General features: G+C 38.3%; 1 protein-coding gene across 2 annotated transcripts in view; it reads left to right on the top strand.

The window, feature by feature from the left end:
• Nucleotides 1–21,198, top strand: part of dlgap1b (discs, large (Drosophila) homolog-associated protein 1b) — a 94,907-nt gene that overhangs the window by 25,874 nt on the left and 47,835 nt on the right. For both annotated transcript variants that reach the window (XM_084939451.1, XM_084939452.1), the window contains exon 2: nucleotides 6,473–6,558. The gene's annotated coding sequence lies outside the window, so the exon portion shown is untranslated. The remainder of the gene's footprint in view (nucleotides 1–6,472; nucleotides 6,559–21,198) is intronic.

The raw sequence follows: 21,198 nt of genomic DNA, 5'->3' as shown, positions 1-21,198 counted from the left end.
AAAAGAACATGGCATGTTAGCATGTTCTTGTTTAAAAAGTGGCATCTGAACGAGACTCCTGGAAAATTATGGGTAGACATCTTCATTATGGTCTCGTCTGTCCGTATTCTATAGTCGGAGAAAACCAAACAAAGCATAACAGTACAAACACCTCATACCAGCTATCAAGCATGGTGGTGGAGCTGTGATGATTTGGACTTCTTTTATAGCCACAGGACCTGTCAACCATGAACTCAAAGTATTCCTGGGCCAAATGTGAGGGCATCTATCTGACAGGGAAAACTTGGGAACGATGACCCCAAGCACAGTATCAAAACTTTAACAAAATGGCTCGTAAAGAAAAGAATCAAGGCATTGCAATGGCCTAGTCAAAGTCCAGACTGCAATCCAGTAGAACCTCAATCCACCCTGCTGTGGTGAGACCTTAAGAGAGCTGTGACAAGAATAAACTTGTCACAGCTCTGTACTTAATGTTTCACATGACTGTACGTGTTGTGCGTCACATTAACTGTATGAAATTGTTTAACAGTGGAAATACTAACACTTACCTTAAGGCAAAGAGAAAGAAATAGTCCGCAGGGCTGTGTTATGCTACCAATCACCATCTACTCAGTCAGACTGTAAGGTGGAGAACTGTATAGAGTGATTGGTGCTTTATGCTTTTCTCTATCACAGTGGTGTTCACTTTACTTTAAGACTCATTGCACTTACACAGTCAGGGATAATGCACCATATGTTCTCTTTATGCTTCCACTAGATTTCAACTGCAGTTTATAGCGGATCGTTTTGGAAACTCTTCCTGCTTTGGACGCTGTTTTGGATGTTTTAGGATTTATCCCATAATATGTTTTGACATAAACTCACAAAGATGTCAAAAATAATAACAGGTATAGACAGATGATAACAACAAAAGATAGCACATCTAATTTTATGCCTACAGCATGCTTTCCCCTGTGTAGTCAAAGATACATTCATGCTTGGATCTATCAAGAATCAACAGTTGGATAAGGAAGCAATCTTAAATCTAATTTTTCAACTCTACTCTTCTCTCTGGATAGCTTTAAGAGAGGTACTAAATTTAAAACTAGTTGCATAAATATGGTGACATCCCACAAAACTGGAATCTGTTGAAATATTGGTGTAACAGATAAGAATATAAAGAAGTAATTTAAAAAAAGAGATTTAGAAGTTGCGTGCAATATGACACAAATAAGCTCCAGCTGTAAAATAAAACTTCTGTCACTTGGAAATAAGCTTGTATCATTCATGGTAAATAAGCTTGTCATCTCAGACGGCACACAACAAAAGCTTCTACAGTAAGGATTCAAACATTGTCTTGATTCTCCGTCCTGTATTCCATGCATCTTCACACATACTTATGTACGCACAAACACACACGCACAAACACCTGCTTTTTAATAAATGAGTACCTGTCATCAGTGTGCGGTTCTCACATTACAGCACTGTGAATTCATTAAGTGTGCCCTTTGGAAGTCCAACGAGCCAGGTGGGGTGCCGTCAAGCCTCCCGCCTTGCCTCAGAATCACGCCCAGCATTTCAATTGCAAATACTGTACACATCTCAGTGCCCTTGTAAAAACACACATTCACAGTCATGCACATGTGTCTATACATCTAGCCATGCTTCACGCTTAACCCACATCAAAATGTTTACCCTGCATCTGTCTCACTGGACAGTAGCGATAACACAGGCTTGTCTATATTTCAGAGCAGCTGAGGTATTTTTGTATGCACTGAAAAAATGACTGAAACTTTAACCTTGAAAGATGCATCCTGGTTAGTTTAGTCATTCCCTCGATTAATTCAGAATCTGGAATTATTTTAATCACACAGAGATTTGGTTGTATTTTGAATCGGATTAGTTTGTTTTCCTGCAGATAGATGAGATTCTACAAGTTCCCGTCTGACTCTCTATCATTCTTTCTTTCATTATGTAATGCATGGCCCTCAGGACTTTGAGAGATGCTTACTGTACGTGCATACATGACTGGGTTTGTAGCGTTAGGGTAAGCGCTGATAGAAAAGATTGGGTCAGAGCAAACCACTGCTTGGAATAAGTTTCCTGAGCAATGTCAGTTCAAAGTGACCTGACACGGTCTTACTGAGTCATCGCTAGTTTATGTGTAAGTGGTTGTACATGGAGGGGAGAGGGGAGGGGTTAGAGGCACTTGCGGACTGGCAAAGCTAAATCTAAATCCCCCTCTTTTCTGTCAATAATTCTCGGCTTTTTCACAACCCCCTCTAATCCTCTTTCTGACGTGAATCACCTCTATTTAGTGTCTGCACATGCTTTAAACAATCGGGCACAAGTGCACTAGCAGTTTGCTTGTGTGTATTTTTACGTGCTTCCATGCGTGTAAGTGTGACTTTCAATCTGTGCCGATCTTGATCTTCAGCATGATAATGGTCTTTGCTTTTATTTATGTGTTTCTGTGTGCTGTGTGCTTGCAGATAAGAAATACCGCAATGATTTCAGGTTGATGTTATGAGCTCATGCTCTACAAATTCCATCATTGTCCAAAATGAGCATCAACATCAGATCTGTAGCTGACTGGTGAGAAGTCATGCTGCTGTGAAAATGTAATAAAGCAAAGAGATAATCACTGCTGAAGTTTGAATGATGGCTTTCTGTAGTGGATCTGTGCTACACTATAGTGTAGAGATTATGCACAATGCTGGCCAGGCAGGGAGCCTGCCGCTGCTGCTGACTCAGTGCAGGCATAGCTGGGGCTTGGGGGGTTAATGCAGCAGGGCCACGGGCTGATCCACAGTCCATCCTCATCTGCCAAAACTTCAAAGGATGCCCCAACAGAGTCTAAATCGCCATCTCCTCCAGTCCAGGCTCTGCAGAACACTCTCCCCTCCCCCTCGGTGCACAGGTCAAACTCAGCCTCATCTTTTATGTATTGCTTACCCCATTGATTGTGCTCTTAAGAGATTCATGAATACAGAGGGCCTATTTCCGTATCACACTCCAATGTATGAAGGTTTTTTCTTTAACAAGAGATGAATTTTTCTCTCATTTGTTCATTTTTTTTGGTTTGTTTCTATCTTTCTATCGGTTCTCTTCCCCGTCTATGCAACCCTCTTCCACCTATTTTTGCAGGCAAGGTCGTAGTCATTTTTACTTTTGACAGACGTGTTTTGCCTATTTAACTATTTATCCCGCATACATGAATTATTCACAGTGCAGGTAGTGAATGCTGTAAAATGGAGAGCTGCAGTTTACTCACAGAAAGATTAAAGGAGATGTTTAGTTGAAGTCAAATGCGTCATTTAGGTTAAATAATATAATAAATATAACAAAGGTTATGCCGGTAACTTTTCAATGCATGTATATGGTCTTTCGGTCTTTTCTTGTGTCTAATGTATTCATTTATGTTCATCCCTTGGCTGTTTACTCATTCATGAATACATATGTTGCTCCATTTTTAACAAGCCAACCCTCCCCCCATCTGTCTGTTTGTGTACCTGTGTTTTAGTGATGTGTGTGTTATGCACCCCAGCAGAGTGTGAAATTAAAATTCTCATCTTTTCTGACAGAGAAGAGAGGGCACAGAAGATGTGAAATCTCATCTTTGACTTAAGTTTTTGCTATAATGGTTTTTTAGTGGCACAGTATTCATACCAAAAACATTATTGTGTGGTTGAGAAGTTCCTTCATAAACATTTCATATTATAAGTGTGTTACTATAAAAATTGTAGCGTATCTATGTCTGTTCCCTAACTCCAATCTGGATGAAATTTGTAGCGTAAACTACCAGGATGCCAGGATTATCAACATGTATATTAGGTGCCACTTTAGCTCAGCAGGGTGAGCAGGGGGCCATTGCTGCATATCTTCTGCCTGTCTCTCTCCACACTATCCTGTCTCTCTTCACTGCTTCACTGTCTATCAACAGCAAAGAAATGCCAAAACAATAATCTTAAAATAGAATCTTTATAGAAACTAAATATACATGTAGTAGCTCATCTCAAAATGAACAGTGACATTGTACGTGTCTACATTACGTCTACGTATACGTTGCTCTTGGTAAATAACTGTCGCTAAACCATTTTTTAGAACAGTGTCTCTGGAATTTGTTGTTATGCATATCTATAAATAAGTGTCCATCACGGACTGACACTAATACTAACAGTTTAAGACTTTGTCTCATATATGAATAAGTAGCTTACAAAAAAGAGCAAAAAAATTATACTTTAATTGTTAATTTGTTTGGTGTTTATGAAGAGTTGTTTTTGATGTCTCACTGTTTGCATTTATGTAATGAGGATAAAAGCATATTATGATAAATTAGTCTGCTTTTTCATATATGACCATAGTGAACAAGCAGACATTAAAATATAGTTTTTATGTCCTACATGGAAAAATATTTAATAAAGTACTTCATGGTTTGAATTTGGTGTTCAAGATCATTTTACGTGTGGATAATTCCATCTAATTCTAAACACTCATTTAGCACCAGACCTCAGAATTAGTCTATGATTAGAGCTAAAATGTTTGACAAGCACAGCTTGTTCAGCTGGTTTTATAGGTCAGGTTCTTGATTAGTTTTTATCATACCTGAAGGGCAGAAGTGTTTTTTTTTGTTTCCATTAGTAGTTTTAGATCTGCAGAAATAAAAATTAAATCAGGGGTTGATCAAGGGTTAGTTCTTGGTCTGTTATTCTTTAACCATTACATGCTCCTAGTTGGTACTATCGTAAACAATCATGACATTAACTTGTGGATGTCTAGAAACCTTTTTGTAACTCAACAGAGATGAAATGGAAATATTTGTTGTTGGTTTAAAAAAGTTCCTAAGGTAGTAATTAACATGTAGTTTACATGTCAGGAACCTTGGCATTGTTTTGGTTAATGGTTTCAGTTTTGATAGCCATTTAAATAAGATTACCAGAACTGCTTTCTAACATTTAAACATGTCAAAAGTTGGAGAATTATTATCTCCAACTCACTTTTCAAAACAGAATTACCATTAAAACCCTTCTCTTATGTCATGAAGCTCCCAGTGGTTTGGCCCTCGCCAGTAGGTCTCTGAATTGGTCAGTGTACACCAACCAGACCTCTCAGCTCATCAAGTGCACATCTTTTAGCTGCTCCTAGAATTAGATCTCAGTGTGCTGAGGATGCTTTCAGTTGTTGTGCTCCAGTTTGTTGGAAGAAGCTGCCCGCTGACCTGAGGTCAGTTAGAACTGTCTATTCAAAAACAAACTCAAAACTTTTTTATTCTCACAGACTTGTATTTAATTGTGTGTTTGTGTGTTGTGTTATGAAATGTGCTATATACATGCAATATCATATTACTAAGTTATTTAATTTACATGTTTAACTTAGCTGTCTGGCATGGTAGAAATAATCTTTTCTGTATTCAGGCAAGTCAAAAATGACCTTATATACACTTACTTAGTATTTGTTTAAGCTCGTGAATCCCTTGGTCATCGACCAACACAAAAAACCACAATGAAGAGAATATGATTTATTCCACTTCTGCACCAAATTCTAATGAACTTTTCATTACCACCCTGTTTGGTGCATCCACACATCCTTGTCATGTAAAGCAGACCTAAAGCCCCCTGGAGTGTTGGTGCCCTCGCCCTGACCTGTGTCTGTGCGAGTGGGTGTATGTCCAGCCTGTCCAAACCAAGTCCCACCCGGTGAGCGTCAGACAGACCACCATCTGTTCCATGCCCTCGCAATGAACTACCTGCCACATCCTCTTCATCACCTTCATGGAATATCAGAAAAGAGATGCTTTCTAGAAACCTAATTTGCAAAAGCTTTGTTGATTCTCAAAAGCATAGTGAGTCTAGTTTGACAGGATATTACAAGGAAGGAATATTTACTAAAAACACATCTCACTGTTGTTCTTTTTTTCATACATAAACCTTTCTTTAAAACTTTTCAGAAGCTGAAAAAGAGTATAGGTGATCTGCACACTCTGCTTTTCAATATTAGAGAGTAGTTACCCTGAAACAAAGACTGTTTTCACCCTCCCTCAAAACACCTCAAGGATTTAACGCACTAGATTAAATAAGCACAAATAGGCTTAAAATAAATTCTGCATATCTCCTCCCTCTTTCCTGAAACACAGCTCCCCAAAAGATGAGTTTTAGGCTCAAAACAAGCATGTTAGTGCTGTGATTTTACAGCCAAACAACACGGGGCTTAGCTGATTATGCACACAGTCATTTAATGTCTTAAGCCAACCACTCTGTCCAAAGAAGACTAGAGTTTTCTTATTGGTTCTACAAAAAGGGGGAATGATTTGTGTATTAATTTAATTTTGTATTACATTATTTGTTGTATGTCTGAAGTGAACCTAGAAAAAGAGCAGAGAGCAGCAGCACAGCATGAGCACATGGCACAGGGACCAGCACGTTAGCCAGCAGAGCACCACAGGAGTGTTTTCATATGTTATAAATTCATTCTGACTCTCTTTATTCACTTCAAGGTGGAGAAATGTGCATACGCAGACAACAAGGGGTGTGGAATTAAGCACAGGAGAGAAAAGATGCCGAAGATGAAGCAGTAAAGAAGGTGAGTTACATTTTAAATGTTTGTTCTCCACTGAATCATTATATTGAACAAAGTGCTGCTATAAGCAGCTTTGGATGCACCTTTATTATTGCACCATGGCCAGTGACCACTTAGAAAGTGGCTAAAGTAGTATAAAGAAACACCTTAACATATATAATATCAACTTTATTAAAGCTCCTTCTCAAAGAACCTGCACATTCATAATTCACGCTTGACCTTTTGCAATCACTCTTCTGCACAGCAGATATAACCTTTTAGTGCATCCTTAGTGGAAACACATCTGTCAAGATTGACAGCCTACCATCAGTGACAGCAAAAACAGAAAGAGACACAAACACAGCACAGAGTGGCTGTGGGGTGAGTGGCAGGAAAAAAGGGGGATGATAGAAAGAGGTGAGATGAATGGGTAAAAAAGAAAAAAGGTTTCTCTCGGGCTGCTGGATGAAAGTGGGGTTTTTTTTGCCTCTTTGTGTAATGATAAGTTGTTACCGAGTGGATGGTGGTGGTGAGATAAACAGTTTTTTAAAAGGTGTGTGAAAATGCGTAATAGTGGGTAATAGTGCTGAACATGTTTACTCTGCCAGCATAAGCACTCTAGCAATGTGGTGGAGACAACAAACAGACAGGAGGCCAAAGGATTTCTAAGGAGAAACAATAAAAATGCTAATCCCAGCATTAAGATTAACAACCCCACCTGATCATTTTCTTTTACTTTATGTTGTGATCCATCCTGCTCATGAATTTGACATTTTTGTGCTTAAAAACACAACTATATAGCGTAAAATACAAACAAAGATCTAGCCTAGTGCTCGGTGGTATGCCTCATGCATTATAACCAAGTCCCAGTTCTAAGGATTTTATGTCCTAAAAATAATACTAATAATAAATAATACCAAACAATCTGGCAAAACTGTAGCTGTGCCCAGAAAGTACTTCAGTTTGTGTTGAGCACACAAAATGTATTACTGATACATCAGCCATATTCAGTAGAGTACTTGTTTTGTGATATAAAACTTCATATACCCCAGACCTGTTTAGTAATTGTTTCAGTTAATTCTGTTATTAATATTAACATATTAATTTAAGTGAAAATGTAATAGTTAAAGCTGTAAAATCACAAGCATAAAATTTTAGCTTTCTATATTCACCAGACATCTTAAAAAATCAGTCTCCGTGCAGTCAGTCGACACATTTATAAAATGTGTCTGTAATTTGATTGGCACGACAAAGCCAATGGACTGGACAAACCTTAGAAACACACACCTGTTTATTCATAAATGTTCTTACAGTCCACACTGCATGTCAGCCAAAAAAACCTTAAGTCATAACATCTATGGCATAGATCAGGGCAGAATTTATGAACTATAGATTTATGTGTGTAACCATTAAGTTTTGGCTAACTATAGTAGTATCAATAATTGAATTGAGAAAAACTTTGGAACAAATAGGACTCTTATTCAAATAAACCCTTCATGAAGCTCATCCAATCAAACTCAGTGACTGGGCATGCAGAGAATAAGATTTTCTAGGCTGATGGGTCAAAGGCTGAGTTCTTTGGGCAGATCTCAAACCAACATATTCTGAAAACATGAATTAATGCTAGCTAATTGCTAATGATGTGACTTAAGTGAAGCAAGTTGGTGGTAGCATCATGCTATGGGGCTTGCTTCTAAGCAGCAGGGACGTGGAGAGAAGTCAAAAGTGAAGAAAGGATAAGTGCAGCCAAATCCAAAAAACCTGCTGCAGTGCCAAAACCTGACATTGGTGAAGTGGTATGACACTCAACCTGAAGGCAGGAGTGGCAGAGAAGTATGTGAGGCTGGTGCAGGACATCTATGAGATGTATGTATGATCCCTGCTGTGGAGGCCTCTAAAGGAAGCGGCCGGAAGAAGAAGAAGGAGGAATGAGTTCATGTATATGTATATGTATATGTATATATACATGGCCAAGAAGAGCCTTGGCCATGTATATATACATTTACATGAACTCATTCCTTCTTCTTCCTTCTTTCAAAACAAGTCTCTGGTTGTCCTTGATGGGAGCCTAGACCTAAACTCCACAGAAACATCTTTAGAGAGACCTGATGATCACGACTCCTAATCCAATCTGACATGAGTTTGGGAAGATCAGAAAGAATGGGATAAAATCCACAAAGATGTGCAGAGTTTATGGAGACTTACCAAAGAAACCTTGGATGTGCACTTTCTGCCAAAGGAGCTTCTACAAATTACTAAAACAGGTTTCTGAATACAGAATCTGAAACCATAGTTTTTGATATTTTTGTTTTCACAAAATTGATTAAAAAAAACAAATGACCACATTTTACATTATGGGTTACTGAGTGTAGCTAGATGGGAAACAGTGCAATAATGTAATAAGAAGTATTTTTCAGAAACTTGCGTTTTTTCATTTTTCCAGTATAAAAAGTGTGTTCTGCAGCTGAATTAGATAGGAACTAGTCCATCATCATTTAGTGGTTAATACAGAATCATGCATGGGATGACATTTTTGGCTCAGCTCTTGTACACAAGCCAACCATGAACCCTAAGGTCTGGGGATACTGCCAAAAAGCTGGATTTACAGCAAGCACAGCTTACCATTTGAAAACATATCATTGTATTGGCATGGGTCAACATATGAATCTATTTGAAAAGAAGTAATGTTCTTTACCAACAGACTCAAAGCCAAAGTACTGTGAATCCCAGGGAAGCCTGAAAAGGAAGTGAAGGAAACTGTAGCCAGAAGCAGAAATGGGTCGACGGCCGAGGCTATATCTAAGAATTCCTGCTGTGCAGCTACACTTTTCAATTCACAATTTTGAAAATGCTAAAATCTTGATGTTTTCCTGTGGAAATGACACATTTGGTATCCAGCATCGAGAGGCTTCTTTAGACTGTGTTTGTGGAGATTATGTGGCAAATGAGGACCTAATTAGATGAAGTCAATCTTGGCCAGTGGGAGGAGAGCCATGATGCTGATACTAGCAATCACAGCAGAACAGAATGAACACCTGGGGTTGGGAATATGGAGAAGATGGAAGAATCATCATCAAATAATTGGGAAAGGTTATAAGTAAGGCAATGAGTAGGGAGAGTGCTTGGGAGTAAATGACTGGACATCCAGATGGATATTTTATACACCACTGACAGTGTGTAAATGAGATCTTTTCTTCATGCCACATTCACTCAAATGTGCTTGTCAATGATACTCAGAGATTAACAGAAAACAGCAAGGATGAGATTATCTGCTCAAGTCTCATTAGAAGTAGCACATTTGTTCTGCGAGGGGGCTTCAGTCGTGATTTGCTGCTTTTTTTCTTACATAAGTAGGCTGCAGTAGAGACTAGTTGAGAGATTAAGTGTAAGAAATCAGTAGTAAATGATTTAAATAGTAGCACTGTGCACATAATAAATTAAGTATACAAGCCCATTGAGTAAAAACAGGGTGCAATTCATTTAGACAACAATCTTAATTGAAAATAGTACAAAGAAAAAAAACTGAGAGATGTTATTGTATTTAATTGCATTATGTTTTTATCTACATTTTACACAGCATCACAACTTTTCTGGAAGCTTTCAGCAAATCAGCCTTAATCTGCTGTCTGTCAGACAGAGAAGTAGAAACCAGCTTGAACATCTCACTTTTGTAGTTCACAGTAAGACATATTTAAACTTTTTCTTGCAAAAATGATTCCTCCCATGATAACATCTGAAATGTAAGTGATGTTTAATGTGCTTGTTTGTTACCTCAGTATACAGTACCGGTAAGTTGGAGGCTGTTATCTGTCGGTACCTAAGCAATTTATGAAATGGGAAGCTAATTTAACTTGCTCAATGAACTGCACATTTCACACTTCATTTAGCTGTTCATAAAAGACTCAACAGCAAAGCATTATCAACACTTAATACTTTGTTTCTAATAAAAACCCTTGACAGTAAAGGACCAACTTAAGAAATACTTCTATAAATGTGTTCTTAGCTCATTGTAAAAATGAAAAAAAAATAAATAAATTCAGTGACTCAGCATAATCAGGTGATATGATTTACATGATTCTGTAGTCCTGATATCTGTGAAAATAGATGGTATTCAGCCTCATGCTTGAAACTAAATATTGTAGTTTGGCTCAAGTGCAGCAGTAGTAGATAACTTTTTAAAATTTGCAAGTCACTTACTTGTATTGAAACTTTCTTTAATGGAAAAGAACATTGTGAGCAGAGCAGAATATTCTGAACATTGCTTAATGCATCTCATTGAAGCAAGTAGAGAGGTGACCCTGAAAAATCCCTGAATCGTGCAAAGGGAGGTTTACGTATGCAGAAATATTGATTAAGATGGCCCTATGTGCACAAAAAACACACAAATTATTAAACTGGGAGTTATTTTGCTTTTAGGATATTGGCTCAAGTGATTCTATCAACGAGGATAAGATCGTGCATCTTTAAAAATGGTGCAGTTCTGTTCTGTTCTAATAGTTTGTTATTGATTATAGATGTTGTTGAACATCTGCACAGAGTGACATATGAAGGTGACCACTATCTTATGCAGCTGCCAGCTGCTGAGTCTCGACTAGGGTTGAGTTGGCAGGAGATGCTTTTTTTGGTGACATGAGCCTTGTGGATGCTATTTAGTTGGGAATTTGCATGCCCTGTCCGTTCCGCCAGGTTTTGATGCGAGGTCACATGCTACCTGTCAGTGCACAGTACTCACCTGGTCTGACACCTGCTCTCTGTGCAGGCAGCATGTTTGGTTGAGGATCAACTCTCCACAGTGTGCAGGGAGAGCTGGAAGAATGCCTCCTAGCCTCTGTGTGAGTGTGTGTCCAGCATGTTTATTCACTGGCTAGTATCTGTTTTTACGATTGCTTGCCTTGTGCATGTATGTGACACATTGGATTTGCATCCACCAGCACTCATACGAATAGGCAGTGGGTTAGACCCCCCATCCTCCCCTCTTGCTCAGTTGGATCACACTCCCAGATCTGTCAAGCATCTGTTGATGTGTCCTGGATGTGACATGCCACCCACTGCAAGGGAGAGACACAAATTGCCAAGCTTTTTCTTAGAGGTGTTGCACAGTTAGGACTTAAAGATGGACTAAAAGATTCAGAGTAGCATTTTGACACCTTCAATTAATAAGCAATTAAATCTGATAGGCAGGTTAATGCATTTTAGTGTTGAATGGGTTAACTTTTCCCGTGCGGCATCCTGGCCTTGCTTCCAGTGGCAGCAAGGAGACACTTGCTTAGTAATAAGAAAATAATGACATCCCAAGGCCCACTTACAGCCTCAACATCCCTTTTACTTTCAGTGTGATGTGTTGCATTGTGCAGATGTAAAGTTATAGTCACAGTACTTGTGCACCTACATAGCTACAGAACAGGAGCTGACATTAAGTATTAATATTTTGAAGTGGCAAGAAATTTCAGAAGCAACAAAAAAAGCAAACTGTTTCTGTGTGTTGTCACAAAAAATGTGTGAGGGAAATGTACAGCTGCTAAAAATCATCAGTGTGTAAGAAAGAGGGGAAAGGAGAGGAAGGGAAATTTTATAGGCTGGAAATTTAAAACTTACATTTAATGTCCTAATTCATTTTTGAATTTTTAAGTCAGACATTGTGGACACTGGATCTCTATTTGGTGTGTTGCTGAACTATATTTTTGTTAAACTTATTGCAAAACAAATTGAAGTTTACTAATTTTGTGTTATTTAAAGATCGCATGAAAATAATAGCCAGTTTCATCCTGTGTTTGATTCCTGTGTTTGATTGGTTACATCTTAGGTACTGTTACTAGGTCAAATCAAGGTTAGCAGTCATTCATTTATATTTAAGATGATAATGCTGAGTCGGTGAAGGAATCTAATGCTAGCTTTATGGTGTCTAGGGGTTGGAAATCAGTCATAATAGCTCATGAAACATCTGCTTATTGTTGAATTCAGATGGCTAAATCCACAAAGAGCAGTGAATATTGGAGTAGTGACAAAGGCCAGCTGATAATAGTCTTTACACAAAGAAAAATATACTGGAGCTTACAAAACAAGTTAATATGTGACATATTTCCAAGTTATTCTTTTCCCCATGTTGCACTGCTGCACTCCTCTGTACAGGTAATCTCATCAAAAGGCCTCAGTCAGCTGCCAGCCCTTCCCTGCCAGGAAAGTGCCTACCAAACAGAAACAGATGTTAAAATTAATGCTTTTGCAGGGGCTTTTTTTTCTGGATTTTTTAAGCTGTTTAAGTTATTTCATTATAGAATTACAATACTGGCAAATCACATGTCATTGTTTGGCATTAGGCCTCATGTGTATTAGTTTTGTTTTTGCATCAGTCCCGTACAATAAAAGTTCAGAGTTCTATATTAGCTAAAAGCATATTAACACATAGCTATGTGCACTTTATGCCAGCTTTGTTTTCTGACATGTAATTAACTGTAGAGTCAGTTGTTCAAAGTCACGTGACACTGTGCATGCCTCTGGCAATACTGTGATGCTAATCTTGCCCGACAGTAGCAAGTGACTATACTGTGCATACTGTACAAGCAAAGTGCATGCGCATAACCTGATTTTTACTGCAGTGAATGTGGGTCTGTATGCCTTTTCACATCACCAATGCTTTTACAATATGAATGAAGTCACGCACTATGCGGCATCACAGTGTTGGATAACAGGAAGAAAAATCAGAAGGCGGTCTAATATACCCCCTATTTAATGCTTGTTTTAAATGCCCTTTTTCAGTTTATATGCGCTGCTCTGAAACGTTTGCATCACTTAAATTAGCCGTAACAATGAAGCAGCGTTTGGCTACAAGTGTATTAACACAGCAAAAATGCCACAAGGAGGAAAGAGTTGCAAGGCGTACATTAACATCAGCAGCATTAGCAACTTTTTCACATGTGGGTCATGCATGCGCTTGATGGATGAGGGTACAAAGAGTTATGTAGCACATGCACACAGATGCACATGCACATAGATCCTGACTCTCCACGTTTCGATTTAGCTTTCACCGTCATCACTACACCACTTCCACGTAGTCCCGAATTAGGTGCCCCAGATTTCATAGCTCTTAAGAGACAATAAAAGCACAAACATTACTATTGTGTGAGATTGTGTAACACAGGCTATACTTTTTACCTTCTGCTTTATGAGTTTGTGCGTTGGCAGGCTCGGAATAGCTTTTTGAATGTTACAGCGTCCCACTTAGAGGAATTGTTGCAAAATGCAAATTAAGGAGAATGATTGAAGCTCTTCATTTTTCATGCCATAGAAATATATAAATAAACAATGTGTTTTGGTCATTGTAGTGCAAAATCATAAACAAAAGTGAAAACCTTTGGGTTTTTATTCATTCATCATGTTAAATTAGACGTTTCTTCAGGAACAAAAATAAATAGGTCAGAACTGTTTTTGTCACCACTCAGAAATTCTTCCCTCTAAATGTAGATGATAAGTCTGAGGTTCACACATTTTTCACAGTTTCCCTGCATGCCCGGGGGACACATGAAGATATAAAGCACAAGAAATGGTGACTCCTGTTGCTGTCCGCATGTATGATCCCAAAGCGGTTGGTACATATGAGTTGTCACTAGCTGAGCTGAAAACACATTGTTTTCCACCAGAAAATCCATTTGTTTCCATGGCGATACTGTCCTCCCTTGTCCAATTTCCTTGACTGCTTTTTATGGATAGCTTTATTGAACTTTATTAAAAAAAAGAATTGAGAGAGGGAGGAGAAAGAAAATAGTAATTTGTCACACTAATATAATATCAAGGTTTGTGAAGGTGGATTATTTGGAACAGGTCAAAGTGACCTTTTATTCTTATAGCCTTATTATCCTCTAAAATTGCTTTTGGGCAACACACATACTCCCCATAATCAGTTCTTCTTGTTTGTGCAACTCTGTTGTTGCTTTGTATTAAGTTTAATGTTCTAGTCTACATTGAGGATTTTGGACCGAACCCTAATAGCCTATTCTATATTGTTTTACTAAACTAAAGTTTTAATTTAATTTAAATATTTCATCAGCAGTTTTGGCGTTACCGACAGCTTTGTTTAGGACAGCTGCACTGATATAATGTAGCCTGTAGGGTATTTCATAAATTACCATTGCTGGTGTATAAGTCTGTTGGTTTATTGTGCTTATATACTGCGTCTATTCAAACAATCTGAGTTTTATTATTATTATTAGATGCAACCTGCCCTCGGGGCAGTTTTTGGCAGGCCCCCAGCGCTTTTTCACTGTGCTTGTGTGTGGCGCAGAGTTGTATTGTTAGTTTATCTTGTTCTTCTTTATGTCTTCATCAAACCACAAAAAACAGATAACAAAAGTTGTTTGTTTCTAAACACTTAACAAAAAATTCATATATGAATGAGAATACATATATATAACAATAATATATATATATTTTTTCTTAACAGGCTACAAAGTCAAGCGACATAAATCTGTTCAGTTTTGAAGGAAAGCAAAACCTTGGGTTTAATGTTTACGTGGAATATAATAATGTTGGTATAGCCAGTGATAATCACCAAATAAACTTACATTTTTAGCCTCTAATTGTTAAAGACACATTTAAGAAACATAATACATAGTAATATTTAATCTTAAACTGCTGCTTTAATAGTAAATCATTTATATTTTAATTTGTTTATATTATAAATCTATTTATAACTCATTTAAATAGAATTTATAACACGTGTTTTAAAAGATAAAGATGTTAATATCTGCTATGTGTTTGTGCAAGTTTCATTCAGATTGGCCCACCCTTAAGGAGGAGATGGGGTACATACAGAGTTACATATATACACATATGCTACAGTCATCATAGAAGATATTTTATAGTAGATATCTTAAAAAAAAAAGAAAAAGCTGTACCCAAAAAAATAGATTGGGGTTGTTAAAGTTGTTAAAATTACAAATAGCAAGCTGAAGAAGTACCCTTACAGATCACATGACTGCCTTATAAAACTGATTTTATCATATCTGAATACAAACGTACCCTTTAAAAAGAAAGTGGCATCTAGAAGCTGCATCTTTGTCCTTTATTCTTACAGTATATCCATGATAGATTCAACCTGAAGCCATACAACTGCAATCTCAGCAGAGTCGTGGCCTTTCGTTATGGAGGCAAAGCAGTGTCAGAGCTACTCGAGTCCCTTTTCTTTAAAGACCAAAAGCTTCCTGAATGAATACATTATTTAAGAGAAATGTCAAGAATCCTATTCAGCATGGGAGCTTTACAGTACTTTTCTATTGTTATATTATATCTTTTTTGTTGTTTCTGTTCATAATGTTTAACAGATGAAATTCACTTAGAATAAGAGAGTAACAGTTGCAGGACAAAGCTGTTGAACAACACCCTGCTGCACAGTATAAGTGTAGTTTTTCCCACATATAACCCAAAGATAAATCGCAAATAATTCTCAACAAATTAAACATTTCTGGCAAGTATTACGTTGTTCAGGCTTTAAAGTGTTAAAAATTCAAGGATTAAACTTTGAAAAACAACTATTATTATATTTTTATAGCACCTTTAACAGAAGTCGACTTTAAAGTTTGCTACCGTTAACATTAAAGTTCCTCCAAAATCTCAGCAAATATTTTTTTTAGGTTTGGTGGTACTTTAACGGAAACAAAAATAGAAGAAAGGTTGAATTAAATATAAATGAGCAAATCAAAAAATTACACAGAAATGCACTCGCACAATCCACAGTCCCTGACATAACATTAAAATGACCTCTGAATCGCTTGCGTAGTTGCCTCCGTTGGGGCATTGTGTACATTAGCTTGTGTTATTGAATTTCTTTAAACATCCTGCAATGACAGCTCTGCCTGACACCAACAACACCAGGCTTTTTCTAAAGTTAATGCATGCGTTAATTTGTTTACCTTCATCAAATAGACCTCATCACCAGAGGAATTTGTCTCTGATGGGTCCTGAGCTATAACTCAACACAGTCACTCCATTTGTCAGAGGGAGCCCTGACAGTCAGCCTAATTAGTTTGGTTGTGACAAAGGAGCTGTCTTGTGGAAACCAGGAACATCAATCCATCCATGACGGCATGCAGGTTTATAATGCAGCCAATACAGTGAAAGGAAACACGCTTATTATGCGTCAGGTGAAACTACCTCGATCAGAAGGTAGAAGAATCTGTTTGGCTAAGCAAAAGAAAAAAACGCTTTAAAGCTGTGCCTTAAATATGTGTTTATTTGTCAAGTTATTTAAAATGTTTTGATAGGATGCCAGCAGCATATTTCATTCCTAAGTGTTTTGAATAAAGCCCACTAACAATCACAAATTACGGTGGAAACACATTGCGTAAGCTGTCATTTATTTATATGGTAAAGATATACTGCCTCCTTATCTCTTGGTGTAACATCAAGTGTTCTGGGTTGGAAATGAGATGGCATGCTGAAAGTGTGCTATTTCTGTCAATTTACCTTTTTGTGTGACTCCTATCATGTCTGATATTGCTTGTGCAGACATACGTTTAACGAAGAATATCTCATAAACCAGAAGCAATCATGTGCAGCTTTTGTTCAGAGTGTTGTCTTGGTGCAGTCAGTGAGGACCGTCATTCAAGACAGTCATCTATCATTTAAGAGCCATTTTAACAGCAAGACGTTAAAGTTAGTGGTACCCAGCCTCTCCTGGCATTCCTAAAAGCCACTTTTACATAATCGCAGAAAAAAAAAATACAATTTTCCTCAATTTTTTTTTTTTGGGCCCCTGGCTGTCTTAAAAATGTTCTACAACATCGTTCTCTGTGGGATTTTGGTTTTTTTCTAAGACACTGTTCACACATTCAGGATGAGAATATCCTCTCTGTCACTGTTGTTTCACTGCCAGCTGCAGCTCTCTCATGGGTGTCTTTCAAGTACATTTAAAAATGTGGGTGAGTTTTGTTGAAGTTGTTAGTGTGTGGCTAAAGTGGCTCGACAGAATTTCTCAATAAACCTTGTATGTATTTGTGTCTGAGGCAAGGTAGAGAATTTAGTACTTTTTAAAATACTCGATATTTTGCAGGCAGCATTTTACTTTCCGTTTCATTGTTGATCTGTTCACTCAGAAAAGCATTACTGTAATTACATTGTTCATCTATGAGCCTCTGTAGTCTTTTTATGCTGTTTAATGGCTTATTTCACAAAAACAAACTATACTGGATACTTAGTTAGTTACTCATAGTTATTGGATATCAGCTACTCTCAGGATTTTATTGCTGAGGTGTTAAAGGCAATTTATTAGGTTCAAACCTGCAGGTTATGTTGACTTCTACATTGACTGCTGATTCTAACTGGCCTTAGGTGTGAACGTGACTGACCCGCGCCACCTTCTCGAGTAAGAAAAGCCATAAGAAAATGTATGTTATGTTTCGGTTTAAAAAACTCCAGCAAGATCTATGGATTGTTCAAATTAACCAGAGCTTTATTTACAGAGAGACACTTTATTTTAAATTGCTTGACATTAAAGTTAAGCTTTTCAAATGTCATCTCTAGAGGCACCACAGCCTTTTGCCTGCTGGTGAAGTGCAGTGGCAGCACAAGTCTCAGAGCTCAGAAACAGATGTTAAAACCAGAGAAAATGAAACCAAAGCTATTAGCATGGCTTCATATGTAGGCACACCAGGTCATACGTGCACGAATACTGACCTGAAAAAAGAGCCGAGCAGCATAGCCCATTAAACCAAAACAAATACGTATTTTGCATTCAAATTTTTATGAAAATGCAGAGCACAGTGTACAGTATCGCCTTACCTTTGCAACATGTAAGTATGCATGCAGGTAATCAAAGTATTGGGAGACAAATATGTCTTATTTGAAATGTCAAGAAACTCTTATTTGCCTATTTTGTCATAAACATATTGAATTCTGAATCATTTGGCATGTAGGAGTAAATATTTGTCTTTTTGAGAAGCATGTACACTGCAGTAATTGGGATCAACTGACACAACTAGGGTCAGCGTTACACTTTTTCACACGTTGTCTCATGTAATGAGTCACATAATCAATAGTGGGTCAGCCATCGTCTTAAGGGACAACTCCTACTAGGGCTTATATACCTGGGTCTCTCCACCATTTGGTCTTAGAACTGATGAAGCTTCTTGGATGAGAGTGAAGCGTCTTCAAGAAACTTAAAGAAGTCCCACTGCTTTTCTTTCCAAGCTCCTTAGATTACCATGACCTGATGACTGAGAACCTACACAGACATACATTGCAGTTGAAAATCACATGGGTAAAGACTTATTGCCCTTTTATGTCTTACACATGGAAAGCAATAAAAAATATATTTTTTGTGTCTATAGCATCTTCACCTTTACATCCTTTCTGGTCAGTAATATTATGCAGTATGCCTAACTGCAAACATTTGCACGATCAAAGGAGAACTTTACTGGACCTGGAAACTGGAGGTAAAGCGCTGAACTCTTTCTTTTGATTAGAAACAAGCACAGACACATAGACGCACACACACAAACACACACGTATGAGCCAGATTTGCTGTGGCGATTTGATCTCCTGTGAAGAGGAGATTGGTAATGTTCTTTTTTTTCTTTAGAGGCAGCATTACCCAGGCTCAAGAGAGAAGTGAAGACTTTCCGTAGCCTTGCAGCCTCTAAAGGCTTCATGGAGGCTCTCTAAACCCCGAGCTCCATCCAGCAACTAGTTTTCAGTGTTGATTGAGGAAGATGGACTGTCTGCTGTCTGTACAGCGGCTTTGTATTTTTTCACCAGCAGAAGCTACAGTAGTCTTCTCACTCTAATGCTTATTGATTCCAACACTTCCTAAGATGGTGTGCTGTAAGTCAGTGCTGCTTTGCATTTCCATGCCACTTTTTTTTATTTGTTTAAGTGTGACTCACTAATGGTGAGGTAGAAGAAGATTAAGAGTAGATTTTGCCACTGTGACGCTGCGTCCTTGCCTGCTTACGCTGTTAGATGATGAGGAAAAATCTATTTTACATTCATCTCATCTAACCCCAAAGAAAGCTGGCATCCAAATAGATTTTTTTCCCGCTGTGCTGATGAAGCACAGGTGTTAATGAGCATTAACATTCATAGCCTGGCTTGTTTTATCTACTCCTGCATTTTGTTTGCACACCTTGCTGTTCAGCAATCACTTTAAATGTAATGAACTCTCAGTGGTTTTTAGAGGCTGTTTACACAAAGTAGAAGGAACAAGTTCTCTCAAACTTCTTGATGTTCTTTTGTTTGCTTGTTGCTTTTCGTACTGTGGAAGCCATGATTTTAAGCACCCCTTCTCACTGGAAGACCCAAAACAGCAGCTCTACACTCATAGCTAAGCCTTCATCAAGCTTTACGTTTCTTTACATATTGATGATTATTGGTCCTGTAATTAGAGCAACAGAACATCTGCTATGTAATATTTGCACTCTGTGAGGAGTGATGAAGGAGCTTGCACTTTGGTTACTCCCGTCTTTTAGTGTGTGCAAAAATAAAAGAGAAGCTACATGTGCTATCTGTGTGGCCATAAAGACCCCTATTCCACAGTTCAGTTGACACTACAATTAACTCCTGGCACACAAAATTGTGGTTGGTTACCCAGACAGGTAGACATAACTGGGTCAGTCACCTCCAGTGGACATACAGCATAATACATAACCACAGGTGTCTTTGAGCGCTTATAACTGAAGGCCATACCTGACAAACCCGTTACAACCAGGTCCTTTGTGTTGTTGATAAACTGCTCTTTACGAGCGAGCAGCATCAAAATTCTGCATGTATATGCAGTCTGTCAGGTTAACGTGTGTGTGTGTGTGTGTGTGCGTGTGCGCATGGGTATTTGTTGCTAGCAGGCAAATAGCCAACATGACCCAACTTCAGCTTTTCAGCTTTAGCGCAGCTCTGCAGACAGCTGTGCCACAAACACGCTGCTGTGGATCACCGCGAGGGCCTTTTATTTAGGTCACATTCTGTGCTTCAGTGGCCAACAGAAGAGATCTCTGTCAACTGCAATGAATACCTTTAGTTGGACACAGCCCACTTTTTAAGTGCTCTGCAAGAAGCGGACACTGTGCACGTCTTTGTTGTACGCGGTGGGTGCCGCATGTGAATTCGCTCTTGTGAGTGCGTTGCGGATGGTGGGTGGGGGTGGGGACTGACCACTGTGGATTTTCCATTTTCACTCATACAATAAGAGAAATCTATTTGCTTAATTCTCTCCCTGAATGATTTAATCCTCTGGTTTAGCGGAGACAAGGAAATTGCATGAATTATTCCCCTAGTTTTTCAATTAATGTAGCACCTAGTTTACAGTCAAAGAAAATAATAAATCTCTCAACAGTACAGCCATTCACTTAACTGCACCTCACATGCACCCAACACCATGTCCTCAAGGGAAGTAAATGCTTGCCATGATATTTAATTCTGCTGCTCAGCCTCCATCATTTTGTTTGTCCTATGTTCATTTCTCCCACCCTAACTCCCAACCCTTTTTTTCCCTTTTTTTTTTTTTTAATAAAATATACCTTAGTGGCCTTTGGTACTGCATTGTAAATCAGTGTAATGAATTGCCTGCTGAGGCTAAGCCTCACTGCTGTCACTGTGCTACCCTGAGGTGCGTGGGCTCCGATTATTGTCTTGTTAGCTATACCTCCAGTCCACTGGAAACAGTGTGGGTTCACCGACCAG

Source organism: Perissodus microlepis, chromosome 9 (genome assembly GCF_051167445.1).
Source record: "Perissodus microlepis isolate ML-2025 ecotype Zambia chromosome 9, ASM5116744v1, whole genome shotgun sequence".
Taxonomy (NCBI): Eukaryota; Metazoa; Chordata; class Actinopteri; order Cichliformes; family Cichlidae; genus Perissodus; species Perissodus microlepis.
This window is presented reverse-complemented; position numbering and strand designations above follow the sequence as displayed.